Here is a 5,417-nt window from a genome sequence, read left to right as displayed (position 1 = left end):
GCCTCGAGGAGCAGCCTGGGTTGGGGGCGGGGGGAGGGCCTCGTGTCCGTCCCAGCTCAGCTGCTGGCTCATCCACAGATGTGTCCATCTGTCTGTCTGCTGTGCTGTGTGCCCAGGCACACTTTAGCCCCGCCACGCGCGACCCCGGCAAACTGCTCAGCCTCTCACCTCGCCTTTCCTCCACCGAGGGATGGGGCTGCTGTGGGGCGAGAGAGGGGACCGGCGAGGGGGAGCACGCGGACCCCTGGGACAGTGATGTCCAGGGCAGGAGGAGGGGACCCTCAGAGGGAGGGCCAGGGGTCTGGGCCGGGCTTCCTGGCAGGTTGGGCGCAGGCCGGTGGTGGGCACCTCTGGGGCTGGAAGGTGTTTTGTGCTCTGGAGCCTGCGCTTTCCAGATGCTTGCGGTCCCTCCTGAGAGGAACAGTAACAGTGAGGAATACTGATCGATCCTCCCTTCCCCTCAACTGGTGGGCGGAGTATGACGTAACCTGCAGCCCGGAACCTGAGTGACTAACCAGGTACCTTATGTGGACTATACACTGAACCACCAATCCACACCTGCCAAATACCCTAAGCCCTTGTTCCTATATGGACCATACACGAAGCCACCAATCAGCGCACGCGAGTACACTAAGCCCCCACCCCTTCCCATTCTGCCCCTCAAAAGGCGCGCCCACCCAGCACGAGTTGCTGTTCTCCCGAAGGTCCTTCTCCTCTAATAAAGCCTGCAGTCCTTGTTTTCAGCCTCTGTCTGATCTTTCAAATACCAATTGAGCACAGCCTGTGCCAGGCAATGCTCTAAGCACTTACAGGTATGAACACAGTCTCTCTTCACTACAATTCATCCATCCATCCATCCATCCATCCATTCATCCCGGAGGCAGGAGCCAGTGAGGCACATTCGTTCGACAGATAATTATTGAGTGACTACTATGTGCCAGATGCTGGGAATAAGCAGTGGCAAGACAGACAAAACCCCTACCCCTGCCCACATAATGTTTGCGAGTGGAAGAGGAAGGCAGCCAACGTACACACGAGTAAAAGATAGCGGTCACACTGTGAGAAGTGCTAAGAGAAAGTCAGAGGAGGACGAGAGGACAGGTGGGAGGGGCTGTTTTTGAGAGGGTGTCCTGGAGAGCCTCACTGAGAGGTGGCATTTGAGTATGGATCAGACCTGGCCCACCTTCTCTTAGCTGAGAATGGTTTTTACAGAATAGCATTTACAATCAATTCCATGATGGGAACACTAACTTTGATGTTATCCCCCTAAAAGAATCCCGTTCTTAGCCTTAGTTGACCTGTATTATCGAAAAACAAAACAGTAAGCAAGTCTTATTATAAAGTCACATTTCATCATTAAACATCTTGTGGACGTTTTCTCTCTTGGTGTATGTTAAGTTCCTGCATAATAGTCTCAATTTTGCCTCATAGCCAACCCAGCCTAAGGTCTTTAAAATGTGGCCTTTACATAAAAAGTGCTGACCTGGAATAGCCCCAGGAGGTGAGGAGATAAACCATGTCTGGGGCAGAGGGAACAGCCAGTGCAAAGGCCCAGAGGCAGGAGCCAGGGAGGCTGGCGCCCTGGAGGCAGGAGGGTGATGCAAAGGGTCATGGGAACCTGGGCACTCAGTGCAGGGTCTGTGCCAGTTCCTGGGGTCTGTAAGTATATGATGGCTATCACTGATGGAACATCTTTTTTCCTATTATATGACCTAATTTGTTATTGATGAGTAGAAAGCTATTGATTTTGTCTACTGATCTTTCCCCAGCCCTCTTAGCTTATTCTCTTATAGTTTTATTAATTTCTCAGTTGGTTCATTTGGATTTGCTTTAGAAGGCAATTGCATCTTCTACAAATGATGCATTTTGCATTTTCCTGCCCATATATAACTCAGCGTCTTCCTCCCCTCCCCCCTCCCTCTTTCCCTTCTCTCTCCGGAGTTCCTCCCCTCCCTTCATAACGATGAGAGTTTAAGTTTTCAGAGGAGCCTCAATGAGAGGTGTCTCCATCGTGTGATTTTGCCGACCTTCCTGAGGATTTGTCTGCCCTCTGCACCAGGCTGCCCCCCTGAGGAGGGGGCATTTGAGCCAGGTATTAGAGGATGAGTGTTTGGAGCTCTTGGAAAGAGAACAGCATTGTAGGGAAAGGGAACAGCATGTACAATGGCTCAGAGGTTTGAGGGAACTTGTCATGTTTGGGGAACCTATTACAGGTCTGGAGCAATGAGGTGTCAACTATGGCCAGAGAAGGGGGTTGGAGTTAGAATCACTGTGCCAAGTTTCTAGGTCCTGGCCAGGCAGGACTGCAGGGCAGGGGGCGGGTGAAGGAGGTGTGTTTAGATGAATCCTCACTTCTTGGTGACTGACTGCCTGTGAGGGTGAGGGAGAGGCTGTGTTTCTGGCTGAGCTGGTTAGTGGTGGGGCCACCAGAGCAGGCTTGGGAAAGGGCAGGAAGAGTTCTGCGCGACGTGGAGGGTGTCTGGGTGTCTGGGAGTGGAGCTTACCCCGTGGAGGGAACTGGCTCTATGGGTTAGGACCTCTAGAGAAACTCTAGGCAAATGAAAGTATCTGGGGGCTATCATCAGAGGTGATATTCAGAATATTTAACAACCACTGCGGTTTGGGAAGCAACCAGTTATAATATCCTTGGATGACATTAAAATTTTCCTATTAACTTTTCAGTTCTCAGTTCTCATATGCACAGAACCCTGGGCTGGTGGGAGCCTGGGGAAGGCCTACCGCACAGCCTGCCCAGTGCCCTGCCCAGTGCCGTGCAGTGCGGCCCATTTGCTCAGAAGAGAGAGGGAGAGATAGAAACATCAATAATGAGAGAGAATCACTGACTGGCTGCCTCCCGCATGCTCCACACTGGGGATTGAGCCCGCAACCCCGGGCATGTGCCCTGACCGGGAATCAAACCATGATCTCCTGGTTCCTAGGTCGACAATGCTCAACCACTGAGCAACACTGGCCAGGGCCCAACTTCATCTCTTGATGGGAGGAACTACAAAGCACTGTGGCCATTCCTATGTGTGTAACCCAGAAGACTTTTTATTTTATCACATTCCTTTTGCCGTGTAAGGTAATATATTCACAGGTTCCAGGGATTAGAATGCGGACATCTTTGGGAGGCCATTATTCTGTTTACTCCAGGGTTTTTTCCAGAAGGTGGCTACAGTGGTGCCTGTTATCTGTGAGGAATACACTTCAAGACCCCCAGGGGATGCCTGAAACCGTGGATACTAGTGAACCCTAGACATACAGCTGACCCTTGAACAACATGGCTTCAAACTGCACAGGTCCACTGATACACAAATTTTTTTTCAATAAATATATACAGTGCCGTAAATTTATTTTCTCTTCTTTATGATTGTCTTAAAAACATGCTCTTTCCTCTAGTTTACTTTATTGTAAGAATACATTACATAATACATATAATATACAAAATACGCGTTAACCAACGGTTTATGTTATCGGTAAGGTTAGCCATCACCAGTAGGCTATTGGTAGGTAAGTTATAGGTGGATTTTCAACTGCAAGGGGTGTTGGCACCCCTAACCCCTATGTTGTTCAAGGGTACATTGTGCTGTTGCTTCCTATACGTATGTATCGATAATAAAGTTTAATTTATAAGTCAGGTGCAGCAAGAGATGAACAACAATAACTAATAATAAAAAGAGAACTGTAACAATATAATGTAATAGAAGTTACATGAATGTGGTCTCTCAAAATACCTTGCACTGTACTCACCTTCTCACTTAGAGGAAGCACTTTACAGCTTCTCTTTGACGTATCCAAATTGCCAGCATCATCATTCTTGTGCTTTGGGGCCATCTGTAAGTAAGATAAGGTGACTTGGACATAGGCACTGCGATACTGAGGCAGTCAACCTGACCAGGGAGATGGCGCTAAGTGACTAGCGGGCGGGTAGTGCGTGTGTAGAGTGTGGAGACAATGGACAAGGGGATGATTCACAGACCTGGCAGGACAGTGTGGTATTTCATCCCGCGACTCAGAATGGAGGGACATCTTAAAACTTATGAATTGTTTATTTCTGGGATTTTTCCATTTACCATTTTTGGACCACAACTGACCATGGGTAACTGAAACCACAGAGAGTGAACCCGTGGATATGGAGGACTACTATATTATGAATTTAGCTACCATAAACATTTGAACAGTTATTTTTGTGTCTGTGTGAACATAAATCTTTATTTCTCTGGGATAAATGCCCAGGAGTGCAATTACTGGGTCATATGGTAATTGCATATTTTATTTTTTAAGAAACTGCCAATCTGTTTTCCAGAGAGGTTGTAATATTTTACATTCCTGGCACAATGTATGAATGATTCAATATCTGCATCCCCGTCAGTATTGGGTGCTGTCTATATATATATATATCAATGATGAGAGAGAATCACTGACTGGCTGCCTCCTGCATGCCCCCTACAGGGGATGGAGCCTGCAGCCTGAGGGGAATTGAACTGTGACCTCCTGGTTCATAGGGTGACACAATCACTGAGCCACACCTGCTGGGCACTATTTTTAACTGTAGCCAGTCTGTTAGGTGTGCAGTGATATCTCGTTGCAGTTTTAATTTGTATTTTGCTAACGGCTCTTTTCATATGGGGTTGGTTTTATTAAAGGTAGCACTGTTATCTCCAACGTCGTGCCTAGTAATGTTCAGTGCAAGTTATATCAAGGGGTTGAAGTTTTTGTTGTTGTTTTTCCCCACTGTTGCTAGGAGGTTAAGTCGGTTCAACTTTTCTTTTTTTAATTTATTCTTCATTGTTTAAAGTATTCCATATGTCTCCTTTTGCCCCACTGACCTGTCCCTGCCCGCCCCCGCCCCCTGCTGTCTGGTCCCTGAGTCTTGCTCAGCTGCATGCCGGTCCAGGGGCTGCTCTCTCCCCGCCTTTCCCGAGGTTGGACGGTCTCCTCCATGCTTCCTGTCTCTGGATCTATTTTGTTCATCAGTGTATGTTGTTCATTAGATTCCACAGGTGAGTGAGGTCATGCGAACTGACCTTCCTCCGACTGGCTTCTCCCGGCCCGTCCGTCCGTCTGTCCGTCGGCGCTGCGAGTGGGAAGAGCGCGTTCTTTTTCGCAGCCGCGTCGTATTCCATCTGCAGCGGCACCGCCGGTTTCAGTCCACTCGTCACTGGTGGGCACTCGGCTGCGTCCAGCTCTTAGCGACTGTGCGTCGTGGCCATGACGGCCTTGAAGTCTTTATTGCGAACAAGCCGGGGAGGGAAGCGCGAGAAAGGCCTCAGCCCAGCGCAGCCAGTGCCGTGAATGCCTCTGCGGAAGAGGCTCTGACCCCAGATGACCCCACGCACGCACGCACGCACGTATACACGCACACACACGCACATACGCACATACGCACGCGGCGCGGCCCTGGTTCCGCCAACACC

Source organism: Myotis brandtii, unplaced genomic scaffold (assembly GCF_000412655.1).
Source record: "Myotis brandtii unplaced genomic scaffold, ASM41265v1 scaffold246, whole genome shotgun sequence".
In the NCBI taxonomy this organism is placed as follows: Eukaryota; Metazoa; Chordata; class Mammalia; order Chiroptera; family Vespertilionidae; genus Myotis; species Myotis brandtii.
The sequence above is the reverse complement of the archived record's forward strand: the minus strand, read 5'-3'. Positions refer to the sequence as shown.